Raw genomic sequence first — 13,957 nt, forward strand, 5'->3', positions numbered from 1 at the left:
AACAGAGGCTTATTTGCTCTAGGCTGCCTCTGTACTTAATGATAAACAGGTGTTAAAAGCCTTCTTAAGAAGTGAATCACCCTCTTGAAGCAGCTGTTTCTTTCAGTTGACTATGTCGCTCTGTCCCCCAGGGACACTAGGGATCCAAGATAATTTAGAGGCTCATTTAAGTACTGAAAGTTAGATGGGAGAAATTCAGGTTCAAGAACCTGTTCTTTGGCTGTGCCTGAACTTCTCCGTTAAAAATGGGTGTCCACACTGCCAACCTCAGCGCTGGAAACTATGAGAAGCGATTTGCAAGAAAGACCCAAACTATTATGTTATATTTTGTAAAGGTTATTCATGAGAGATCAGAGTTTGAGGTTGTGACTGCCAAGTCTTTAATCATAAAATAGATGACTTAACAAATATGAGGGACGAAAGCTTCTACGGTAGACAAACATGTCTGACTGAGTCAGACTGCTAACAAAAAGTTTTTATTATTCATCTGTATCAAAGTGTTCCATGATGTGTTACAATTCAGTACAAACCTGTTCAAGGGTTAGTAACCCTTACACATTTCCCAAAAGAAAAATAAATAGTGCACATGAGAAATTCCCCATCAGTTGCTGAGATGTTGGAGACTTTAAAAGCGCCTCATGAGTTTTAGTCTTTGCTTTGCTCTGCTGAGTCTTTTCCAGTGCTGTCTTTTGACCAGCTAACTTTTCTGCAGTCCATTTGATTTTGGATCAGGGCGAATCAGAAACCGTCTCTTGTTGCATGCTTGACAAGCTCTTCCCACATTAATGCCATGCCATGCTTCCTGGTATCATCTACGTTTTGCTATCTAGCATGCTTTGCAAGAGGTTTTCACCTGTCCTGTGGCTCAGCACATGTGAACCAGCAGGATATTAATAGGCAGAGCTAGGAGGGTCGTTGTAACGCTCAAACCAATTCAGATTATCCTGTCAGCAACTCTGTAGGTTCAGTCTGTACAAGTACCTGCATTTAGCATATTCACTCCCCTCTATTTAAAGTCTAGGCCCAGGGAAAATGAGAAAGCCCTGCGAGGTCATTGCACTTCTTCCCTAGCACATAGCTTGGAGCTAGGTCTCCATCTCCCTTGAGGAAGCCTACAGGCCTGGGCTAGTACGCATCAGCACCCAAGAGTAGGGCCTACATTAAACTTTTTTTCTGCATATATGTATGAATGAGGGTGGATGGTGATGCTGAGGCCATTGGACATATCTGAGATTAGATTAGCTTTTTATTTTTGTCAGGTATAAAATTCATTTGAAAATCAGTTAGAAACAACTACCATATGAAGGCTTGGCACAGATTGGCCTTACTGCCAGCTCACCACATTTTCAGTCTAAATGCTATAAGCTACTATGAAGGCACTTTGTCCAGAGAACTCTGTTTTTTTGGATAACTTACAATATCCTCAAAACTGTTAGATGGCAGGGATTTTACTTTGTTTCTTTTCATTACTCTGGTTGGGAAGTTTGCTGATGTGTTCATTGTGGCATTGTTCTGGTCTCTTGACAAAATCTCTGATCACAAATTCTATTTTTATTCTATTATATAAAACATATTTTTTATGCTTAAGTAACTATCCTGTTACTACCTTGCACCTGTTTCCCTGTTACTATCCTAAACTACCTTGTTCATTTTGTTTTTCTTTTCCAGCTTTGTGTCTCTGAATTCCAATGTAATTTGCTATCAAATTATTGATTGTTAAAATGTGGGTATTTGGCTCAGCCGTCCCAAATATGTTGTTCAAGGAACACTCTAGAAAAAATATGTCCCTTATAATACGCTATTTTATTTTAAAATGTGGTGAGACTATCCTCTTTTGTATAGAAGTGCGATGACAAGAAATTTTGACCAGGAAGTCGATAACATGAGCTTCATGGTCTCTTCAAATTGATGGGTTTGAAAATCACTTCTCCCCAGTCAGAGGGGGCTCTGAGCTTAGGTGGCTAAACTTTTATTTTATCAGACCATTCTTGAATCAAAGCCCGTAATATTTTTACACTGTTTCATTTGACTCATCTACACATACTTTGCTTGTTTATAGTAGTCAGTTAATCAAAAATATTCTTCCAAATGAAAAAGGAGCCTTGGGCCTGGCATTCCCCTTCTGAAGTGCCTTTTCAGCCACTGGCTGTTTGTAGTATTCAATTTGCTTAAAGGTTGTGCTCAGCATGACCTTCTCAAGTTGTAAACGAACAAGAGCGGAGTTAGCTTCTCAGCGATTTAGATTAACCAATACAAAACGAGTTATATGACCTACACTGCTTAGTACATTGGATAGCAACGTTAGCTAGCGCCTCTACACACTGGCAACACTGACTTATTCACCAAAGATGTGAAATGAGTCAATAACCGAAGGTCAGTGTTTACAGTTACATATCAAAGTTTAAAAATGTATTTGTAATCAACATAGAGTATACGAAAAGACCTGCTTAAGATCATGTTGCAATAAAAGGAAATATCCTATTCAATTCTATCAGAATAGAACGTTCTGATATTTTCTTGTCTTCCACACCACATATATATCTACATTTTTCAGTGGAGAGTAGAAGATCATAATTACCAGACTTTTGGATGTTCTCATGTAAAGAAGAACAAATTCCAGAGACTCTAAAGATTAATGTGAGATGAACTTTGAGATCTGGATGAGGACTACTACGTGACATTGTGTGTTTCCAGCTTATCGCTTGTCTTGCAAGATGCTCTCTGTTAAAATGATGGTATGGTTAGTATAAATGTGCCACATTATAATCACTAAAACCTTTAACTGAGTAAGACTTCAGGATTCAGTTCCACAGCATGGAATTTGCTATTCCTTTGAGAATTAACTTTATGATGAGGATAATTTAATTCTTTGGTTGCATGTAATGAAAAATTCTGAAATACATACTGAATACATTCTCTGTAGTGAAAACTACTGAAAAACAGAATGTTTTATTAATGAATTATACAACTAAAGCAGAAGGATATTAATTCCTAAAAGCAATTTCTTTGCAGTTTACCTCACTATTTTCTTGATGCTCCTTTCTATATTGCAGATACAAGAAAGTAACAATACAAAGGCAAGGTACGTACACTTGACTTTGCTTCATGTAGCCCGTAGTCACATCATATTTCAGAGGTAGTGTTGAATCTGCCTCTATCAAAGATTTTTAAAGGTTAATTTGACCCCTTAATTTTCTTTCTGTACTGAATGTGATATAGCTGCATGATAAGGGAGGAAAAAAATTTGCAGCTCATGAGAAACATGAGTGGCTCTGCAGATGACAGAGTGCATATGAAGGTCCTAGAGGTGCAACTCTTCTATATATGTACATACAAACCTATATATGCTCTCCTATATATACCCATACCCTTGCATGTACAGTACACTTGCGTATATAGGAGAGTAGTTATCCTATATATAACTCTCCTATATTATAAGTATAGGTATAACTCTCCCTTTTTGGGAGGTACACCTTATTACCCAGTAGTAATGCATCATTCCTCACTCACTGGCTTCTTGGAGATGCCACACAACTGTAGAGGAAAAGTAAACAAGCACTTTCCCAAGGCACAGTGGCTGCATTAATTCTTTGCCTACGTGCGGGGTGTGTGAATATTGGGGCGAGTTTCGTACGCACACCACTACCAGTTTGACTCTGTAACAGTAAAGTAGACTCTGCTGTTTTACTTGAATGTTGCATATATGCATCACACAAAGGTGCATGCTTAGTCAGTTTGGGTATTTTGATACTTCTGTGTATAAGTTACATACAATAAAGAATTTAATATCTCTGTTGTAACTGCAAGTGGACTTTGACATACAATTTTGTGACACTGAATCTACACAAAGTAGAGGCATGTGAAAAGGGGGCTAAGGACCACTCAGGACCACAGTCAGGCATTTAAGAGCTATCTGAAAACATCCTTGAAGTCTGTAAGAGTCTGTGTGTTCAGACTGTCTAAGTGATGGTTGACTACGTCACAGCATTTGCTGAGAGTGCTGTGTGTCATTATCAAACAAGTCAGCGCGTGTGACTGAGAGGTTTCCTAAGCTGCAAGGTTATAAGATTAAGAAAGGAAAATTCTGGATAAAGGATAATTGTTGAAATTCATTCAAACCAACAAGAGGAAGCTGAAACTTCATCAGTTTTAATTAATGTTAGTAAATAATGATAAAAAAGATACCATTGAAACAAATTCTGTTTCACCTGAATAGATCATAATGTCAGAAAAAAGTCATTTTTGTTTCTAATGTCTTTAAAGTAAACATTCTGAGGTTATTTATCTGACAGGGTGCTTGAATACTTGAAACCTAAGTTAACCTTTTACATTAACTCAATCATACTGTGTTGCACTGTTCTGACCCTGCATTTCTGTGATACTTCTTAGTATATAAGGAGTAGATACCTACTAAGGTTACACAGTTTTAGGTATACAGGAAATGCAAAACAGAAAAGTTTCAATCCCTATATGGGGAAGGAAAGGTAGAGCACTGGCAGATTTCAGGATTCTCCGTACTTTTAGATATGCCTCGTCTTCCATGCTATCTCCTCGCAGGCACTGAGAGCGTTTTTCAGCCACACAGGGGAATGTATTTTGGAGCATTTCCAGAAGCTCAGCTCTGAGTCAAAGAGAGAAGTCTCCATTTACAAAGAACCATTCACAGCTGTCAGAAGTTAGCAGTCTGTGGGACTCAGAGTACAGCTGCAGTTTTTCCAGAATACTGACAACTTCTGTGGCAACCAGAGACTGTTCACTAGTACTGAGATTTCTGAAGGTTCATCAGGGGAAAAAAAAAAAAAAGTCTGTGTAATTTCCATTTCTATATTTTTATTTTTCTTTCATTGTTTTGTATTCTGGTAACATCCTGCATTTATTTCTAAAGTTAGACAATAATAAGATAACAAATTTTGAAATAAAATGCTTGTTATCTTAATTTTTTTTTTTTAAGTTTCCAGAATGAACAGAAAACAGTTAACTCAGCTTTCTGATTTCTCTGAGACACAAAAAATTGGGTTTGTAGCATTTATGAAGAGGAAACAGCAGCAATATTTAAATTAAGTGGGATTGATGGCAGTGCATCTTCCCAGTTTTGCTACAGAAGTATAGTCGTCTCTTTTTACTTCAGTAAGGATACTACCTACACCACCATTTCTGTTGCAGCCGCTCTAAATGTTCTCCATATTTTTTCGTATTGAATATGCAAAAAAACCCCAGAATTTGATGTAATGCAGTATAAAGATTTCATTTTCATTTATGGACTTCATCTGCAGATGCACTTCTCAGAAATACTGCAATAACCTAAACTACAATGTTTGTGTTATGCTACATTATTTGTATTATTTTTGTAATCCCTCTCCTTCACTGTCCCCTTGAAAAGTTTGCATAATTATTGTATGAAGATGATAAACATTTGGAACAGGAACCATACTTTCTTATTTCTTACGAGAAGTGCACAGTACATATTTGAATAAAATAAAGCTGTATATAATAATCATTAGCATTTTTGAGCTATATCCCAGAATGTCATTTTGAAGGATATGTCAAATATGAAAGGATAGAAAAAAACCTACACTGGAGGTAGAGGAATCCTGTCATACTTTCAACATTAGTCAAAAATTCAAATCAGGATAATTTTTATGAGCTGTATTTTAAGTTTAAAAGAGTTTGAAAAATTGCTTTTGACTTTTTTTCCTTTTTTACTTTTTTCCATATGAATAAATCTCATATTTTTCATGTAATTTTATTTATGAAAAATCTTAGGTGTTAATGCAGGATTTATAACAGAGGGGGCTTGCAAACTTAGCCAAAGAACCTTGGCCCAACTCTGTTTTCTCTCTCTTTTTTTTTTTTTTTGGGGGGGAGTTGGAAATAGCCAAAAGTGCGTGCCAGTTCATACAAGGAACCACTGTGAAGAAGAAGGAAGGGAGGAAGGAGGGGGGGACGTTTAAATAATCACAACTTCTCTTTGTCTTTTTATTCCTCATCCTGATCCACCTTACTTGTGTCTTCCTTATTGCTTCTGCTTTTCTTACCTCTTGAGGCTGACCGTGCAGTGCAGAAACGTGAAAGGTCCCTGAGGAGCTGCAACGAAAATCCCTCTGCAAATATGGCTGGGAGATTCAGGCTGTCAAGCTGCTCTTGGGTGACACGGTAACTAACTGCTGCTCACTGGGAGCTGTTTTAGATGCCCAGTTTCTCTGATTACGTTGATCTTATCTTTAAAATCTGCTCAGTTTTTATACTAGCTTCTGGAAATAAATTAATTGGCTATGTTCAGATAAAACTAAAAGACCTTTAAATGCATGTTCTCAGTAGCTCTGATGTTCTCAAAAACCATTTTTCAAGGTGCTTTTTTTTTTTCCTACAGTAATAGGCAGATGCCAGAGGCCAGTGATTTTGGATGTGGCTATCACAGATACAGAAATTTTTTTGTGAATGAGTTTGCGTCGTATCTTCCACATGATTTTCCGAGGAAGACACTCTCTTGAAGTTGAATATGTTGCCATGTTTTGAGTAATGCAGCCTTGCCATATTAAATTGTGCATCAGGATGCCACTCAGCAAAATTGCTTTCCCTCTGTGCTGTCATTACTTGTTAGTTTTACCCAGTCAGGGTATTTTTGTGATTCTACTGTGACTTTTCTTCTCTCTTATTTTTCAAAAGCAGATCCAAGTCACAGGATTTTAATCATTCGCCTTATCAAATCACTTCAAATTCTGTAATTCACACATGCGCACATACTCGCACACACACACGCACACACACACACACACACAAAGGGATCAGATGACCTCCATAATGTTTAAAGAAATATTTGAAAATAGACTGTGGAAAAAAGGTTATGAAATTCAGACTCAAAACAAAATTCATATTTTATTTCAAGAGATATCTTAGTAAGTATATTTTCTTCCCATTCCTGAAAGAAAGAGAGAAAAGTCATGATGACAGATGTGTTTGTTACTTTACACTGTGGAGCCCAGTAAAATCTTTATACCAAATCTTTTGAAGAGTAGCACATTATTATTGTACTGCCATGATGTTGCCATAGGCTTCTAAGCTGCCTGGAGGCATTCACTTTCTAAACCATTGGGAACTATTTATCTCATGGAATGCGACGTGCCCATTTTGGGTAGAAAAGTACTCAAATGAAGTCACCTTTCATCTTCTGTGGGCTTGCAAGTTGTTAAAACAAAAGGCTTCGAAGGCCATATGAAAGAGCAGATATTTGTCTTTGGACACTATATTCCACTTTGGCAACTGTTCGCAGAATGAAAGGTGAAATGCTCAGAAGGAAAAAAAAAATAAAATAGCTTGCAATGTTGTTGCTGTTTCTTTCTGAAATCCATCCTTGTACCATTTTTTGAGTACAAAAATAAACTCTCACTCAATTAAACTGAAGAGTAGCAAACAGAAAAATTGATGATGGAAACACTTTTTAATAAAGCCTGATTAGTACATGGAACGCATTACAGTACAGCAGCCCTTGAGCAAAGTGCTTATCAATATTTGAAAGAGAATTAAATGTTATATGGATAATGCAAAAATTTAGAGCTGAACTAGTAAAATAGCAAAGAGTTTTGGAATGGAGATAATATCTAAACTTTTTTTTTTTAAATCAACAGAACTTACTACTTCTTGTACTATTGTTGTAAAATAGCTGATGGTAACTACTGTCAAGGACAGGGAGCTATACTGTATGGGCTCTCCTATGTCACTGACATATAAATGTGAGGTTCTTATCCCGCAGTTTTAGAGAACCAATAGTGGAGACAAAGACTAGTTGTTTGTATGTTAAAGCCTCTTAAAAAATAAAGAGTGAGAGCAAAAATAAGTTACACTAGGCCAAAATAAGTTGTAAAACAGAGCTTTAAATTTATCTTCCTCAGAGAGCGCGGAGTCACAAATATCTGTCACCAAAATCTGCATGCTGTTGACCCATGTGCAGGCATAATAAGTAAGTACAGAGTAACCCAATCAATAATGACTGAAATTAAAAAAATGTACCTTAAAAGTTTACCTTTATTCCACTATATTCCTATGTAAAGTGACAGATGTTGGTTTGATGGCTTCCCGTAACTGATATCCTATATTGTATCAAATGTTCCCTAAATAGATAAACAAATATGTATGAATATATGCATATCTATACAAATATACAGGCCCACAGATATATGTATCTATAATTATTTTACACAACTGAATCAAGTGAAAACTGAGAACTTTGGCAAACAGCCAAATAAAAGATTATAATTTGCTTTAAAAGATACACTGCAGGATCATTTCCACTGGTTATGGTTAATATACACATATATTTAGTTTTCCTTTCTTTCTGTCAGTTGTAGGAATGTTCCATCCAATGCTACTTAAATATTTTTGAGAGAGAACAAAAGAAGATAAAATTGGGACAATTTATCCTCACCTCATGTTTCAATGTCTTTATGTATTGACAGAGTTTTATCTTTTCAGGGCTACATGAAATATTGTGTGTCGTTTTGATTAATTTTTTCCCTTTGTTCTTTAGCACTTGCTTAACCAATCAAAAGGCTTTCTATCTTTTTTCTCCTATCCTTTCCTGAATATAACGGTTAATACTGATTTACACTTTCTCCTTTGTATAAACAGAAGGACTAAAATTTACTATTCATTATAAAATGCTCTTTATAAATTTTTATGAGCTTATTTGTTATGGTGCTATGGGACTATCTTATGATCCTGGGGGTGGAGGGAGAGACTATGATAGAATTCACCTATCTACCTATCCATCTAATTTCCAGGTCATCTGCAGTAAAGTGACTAACCACCAAAATCAAGGAATAAATACAATTTTTGTTTCCTTGTGAAACTTATGTTATTTTAAGAGGTTAGCTTTAATTTCTTTCAAATTTTTTTTTTCATAAAAATGTTTTATTAGGGTTTTTTTTTTTCTGATTCCAATTTTACTTTTCATATGGCGTTTGGAAAGATTCAGTCGAGACACTGTTGCTCAAATCACAGAATCACAGGCTCATAAAGTAGGTTAAGTTAGAAGGGACCCTTGGAGGTCATCTCTTCCAACTCCCCACTCAAAGCCATCTTCTACATATCAGGACTTAGTTTTTATAAACTCTGTTCTTGACACAATCATCAGGAGAATAACTGAAAGTCTATTTATGAAAGAATTTTTGTTGGCTTAACTTGGCTTTCAATTAGCCCACAGTCATTGATAAGAAATGCCTTTTGAATTCCTTTGAAAACTGTTTGTACTGGTTTTGATCTTTTGAGCAGTATAAAATACTTTTAAGCTATACATGAAATGCAAAGGGGCTATGGGACAAGTATGTAACACATTTTTAACACATTTATCACTTCCACAAGACCCAGATCCACCTGCTCTGGAAATGCTGTGCAAGAACCCTAATAAGGCCTGATGAAATAGTCTTTTATTTCCAACAATCTTCTCTCTTCAATCTGACAAAAATGACCTCTATCTTAGCAGTTGTTTAGGAAGCTGGTAATTGCCTTTCCTGTCTCAGAAAGCTACTGTAATAATTCTCTAAACTTCCTGGCTGAGCTAGGCGTGTGAATCCTCTTATTGCTGATAGAGAGGAAGAGACACTTCTCAAGTGTAGTCTACCTCATCTTAAAACTGATGGAGAGAAGCAGCATCTCTTTCTCTATATTAATTTTAAAGAGAACTGAGGGGAACTAGACCATAAAACGTACGTATATATTATGAACACCTAAATGTAGGTGAGATAGCGCCTATCCAAAGAATAAATTCTCCATTTTCCTTCTCTTGTGTTTCATTGAAGACTGTCAGCTGGATGGAAGACACAGGTGCTTCACATTACTTCCAAATTCTTCAGCTTTTTCACATTGTGACACTAGTGTCTACACTTCTTTGCCTGATAGTCTTTGCGTTCGGAACAGCTTCAGTTCACCATACTTCAGCCACACGCTTTCACTCTTTTCTAAAATCTGGTTGAAGAATCATATAAAGTTACTCCAAATTCTCTGTCTTCCAAGGAATTCCCAAAACAGGAGAAAATTTCACATGTGCTGTTTCTTCCTGTTGTATCTAAAACATACAATAAAGTCCAACATGATGTTATATCTCTAAAATTTTAAAATTTTTTATCTATCCTATAAATATGAATAAATTATTCTTCTTTCTTCATGAACGTGAAAACCTTAGGTACTTTTTTTATATTTAGGGCTCTAATCTTTGTTTAACTACTTTATTTATTCTTTTGTAAAGAATATCTATCTGATGCTGTCTTTTTGTTTTGAGATTATATAACTCTCTTTAAAAGAAAAAGAAATTCTTTTGTATCTCTAGTTGTCCACAAGTTTATATTCCCAAATGACTTTGAAAAAGAACAAGATTTGACCTAATATAAGACCCTTCTCAAACAGGTTCTCAAGATTATGTCGCCTGGCCTGCTGACTTTTAAAAGTAGTTTAATCTGTGGCACAAAAACATGTTCTTTTGGGCATTTCAGTTTGTAAAATGAACCAGGACATTGAATAACCAATTCAAACGAAAGATATAAACCACCACTATATTGATTACCTTGTATACAATAATGTAATAGAAATCCTCCTATAAATAATAAGAAAAATCAAACACAGAACAATTCTTACTCCATTCTTCATTTTCAGTAATAGTTTACTTAAGAAGTGCTTCTATTTGTTTGAATAAATTATGTGTGGTAAGGTGAAATACCTGACTGTATATATCAGCATTTGAACCTGTTTTAAGCATGTACTCAGATTTATTTTAGCATATTTATAGCAGGTTTTTTTATTATTATTTGCCAATATTATTTACATTGGTACTTCTTATCTTAGTGTGATATTGCATGGTTTATTTATTTCAGGGATACCATGAAGGTTTCGGTCTATCATTTCATTGAATCCTGGAATCCTTCTAGAAAGCCATTCTGATTTACTTTCCTAAACATTTGGCATGGCGGTAGCAATATTATTCTTCTTATCTTGTCTACACTAAGGACTTTCAAACACCAAAGTCACCAGTTATAATGAGAATGGGACTCATGCTAGTGCCAATCCTGAAGCCGTTCTGCCTTTAAAATGGTATTTTATTGCAGTTATGTCCGCAGGGACTGTTGAGGAAAACAAAACAAAACAATAACAAGAAAAAACAAACCTAACACTCTTAAAATACATTGTCTCTGTGGAAATGATCATAGGAATATTTATGCTCCTTTGTACTGATATATGATTTCATTTAAAGAATTGGCTTAAAGGACACTAGCAGAGACCTTTAAACAGAAACTGCCATATCCATCATCAAGTCAGTCAAAACAAATTAGCTCAATAATATATTTATTTCAGGAAAAGTATGTGAATTTTCCAAGGGAAAACATTATATACAAGAGAAGACACTTAAAGAAGGTTGCCAACATTTCTTGAATACTGACAGGCTGATATCTGACATGGCCAGGAAATTGTAAATCAAGTTATGTGGCACAGTAATCCACTCATATTCATTGCTTATTTAGAGATTCTGTGAGATGAAAAATTCTGACACATTGTTTTTTCAGCTATACTGATAGCATAAGTCATAGCCTTTATTTTATTTTATTTTAATTTATTTTTTATTCAATGGGAAGGGTAGAGCCTAAAGGATATATAGTGTGTGAGCAAAATTTCTTCACCATTGGCTTGGAGAAGAAAATAGATAGTGATATAATATGGTTTAAATAATGGTGGCTATTAATGGGAAGAAATGTGTCACAAGTGAAATCTAGATCTTTTTGAAAAGAAAGCCCCATAGATATAGCGACAGTGGTCCAAAACTCAGCATCTCTATGAACCAAAATAACTGTCATGACATGATTTTGTAATATAAGTTCATGTAGTGACAAAGATAATGTATGTGCTCATATAATCTTATTTTGAAGAATACTCTAAGCAGGATAAATTAAGAAAAATGCACATGAAACAACTATTAAAAACATTGATATTGCAAAAAGAGATAATTTAGGAGGAGGAGAAAAATCAAAATCCTTGTGATAGAAATTGAAATATTTTAGAATTTGAATCAATCCATGTAAATCAGTAAGGTCAAGATTCTTGATTGAGGCCACACTCAGTAATTCATAGGGTCACAGAAAAAGGAACTTTCACTAAGTAAGAGAGTAAGGTCTCGTTGCCACTGTGGCATGCACCAACTCATTATGTCCTGCAGTACTATGGCCAGAGAGTCAGGACACTCCTTCAGGAGCTTCCTCTGGGGCTTTTCTTTGCCCGAGACTGTTGCCCGATATATTGAGATGGTGCCATTGTAAGAGATAAGACTGATAAAGGTTAAAGCCAGGAACGAATGGTTTCCCACCCCCAGTCACGAAGCTGGACAGCTGTTTAGCTAGGAAACTATTTAGCTGAGGAAAGCAAGTCAGATCTGCCTCTGAGGTTTAGTGCTATGTTGTAACTAGTGAGCTCAGATTCTTGTCTCTGCACATGTTACCTTTGTGTCTATTTCATTTAAATTGTAGGAAAAATGCATGAAGAACATTTTATGCAGTGTCCAGAACTCAGTACCGTGCCTTTTAAAAAACTAAGGCAAAATGTAAACAGTCTGACTTTAGCCTAAATGTTCAAAGAACTTTTTTTACCCTACTATGAAAACTAATTTAACAGTGCAGGTACAGCCAAGTACAGAATAAAGCAATGTAGACCAGACAAAATTCTGCTGGCATTGTTCACTTTGTATATAAAACATTACAGTGTAAATATATTTTTAGCTCTAGTTCTAACATGTGAAGAGTGTTCTTTGATAAACAGAAGAGGTTCTGATTATGAATGAAATATATCTGAGTCTACCTAAAGTATAGAACCATAAAGAATTCTTCCAATTACTTTTAAATGATTCCAGAAAAGATATACTCTTTTCCAAAAATCTATCTTTCTTAGGAAGAGACAGAATTCTTTCAATAATTTTTCTTTCTTAATTATTTATATCAGAGAAAATCAGTGCTAAGTGTTCTTCTATTAAAGGTGCTTAAACATCAATTGGCAATAATGTATCCTGCTTTCAGCATGATATAGTTCTACAAACTTTAATCCAACATCATCAGCAGTTCTGTAGACTGAACTCTACATCTTGTAGACCTAAATTTCATAAATGTTAGACTGTTTTTAAGCCACTAAAAAAACTGCATTTTAAACTATCTAGCATGTATTTTCAGAACACTTTTCATGTATACAGGAAAGTTTAATAAATTCTTTATAAATGCAATATTTGCAAGACTTTTTTTAATCAGCCTGTGATTGTTATTATCCCCTATATTGTCTAACGAGATTTCATTTTCCTTGTATTAAGCTTAAATACTTCACAGTAATATCTAATTTATTAGCAATTTTTTTTTCTGAATGGTAATACTAAAATGATATCTACAAGACCTGAAAGCAATTTAGCTTTAATTTCAATAGTTAAAATGTAAAGGGCATAAGATCAAGGTTATTCATGGCTATATATATTTTCTTCTCAATTATCTTCTTAGAAATAACATTTGAAAAATAAGTCAATATGACAATTTTATCATTATTTTGTTAATAATGACTAAATCCACAATTGCAAAACAATCAACACAGTATATGCAATTTTTTTTAAATATAGACATTCATTTTCTATGCCGCAGGTCAAACAGTTAAACAGCAAAAGTTTTAAATTATACCTTTGATATCCAGAGGCCATTAAAACACATAAAATCCTCATGTGTTTAGGGGCTTGCGTGAGTTATATTAATTTTATTAGAATGTAAGAATCTGTAGTGTGAAATGTTAGCTGTTATACATTATTTATATAAATTTGCTGAATCAATAACTTTTTTACCACTATATGATACAGTAGTTCAAATGAAGTTATAGAATCTAATTCTTTGCTGGTGCAGGGATGCTAAAGGTGACATGTGAATTTAGTGGCACTGTTCCAAAGAAAGCATCAGGA

The 13,957-nt window shown here is 35.0% G+C and overlaps 1 long non-coding RNA gene across 6 annotated transcripts in view; it reads left to right on the top strand.

Moving 5' to 3' along the window:
* The window catches only part of LOC104149190 (uncharacterized), a 47,040-nt gene that overhangs the window by 13,119 nt on the left and 19,964 nt on the right, over positions 1 to 13,957 (top strand). The window contains exons 2-4 of one of the 6 annotated variants that reach the window (XR_011138183.1): positions 3,054 to 3,082; positions 6,044 to 6,153; positions 7,890 to 7,957. This is a non-coding gene — a long non-coding RNA (uncharacterized lncRNA). Of the gene's footprint in view, positions 1 to 1,588; positions 6,154 to 7,889; positions 7,958 to 13,957 lie in introns of those variants that run through there. The other 5 variants (XR_011138181.1, XR_011138180.1, XR_011138182.1 and 2 more) reach the window with 5 other exon arrangements.

The sequence above is a fragment of the Struthio camelus genome, chromosome 1 (assembly GCF_040807025.1).
Source record: "Struthio camelus isolate bStrCam1 chromosome 1, bStrCam1.hap1, whole genome shotgun sequence".
NCBI classification, from domain to species: Eukaryota; Metazoa; Chordata; class Aves; order Struthioniformes; family Struthionidae; genus Struthio; species Struthio camelus.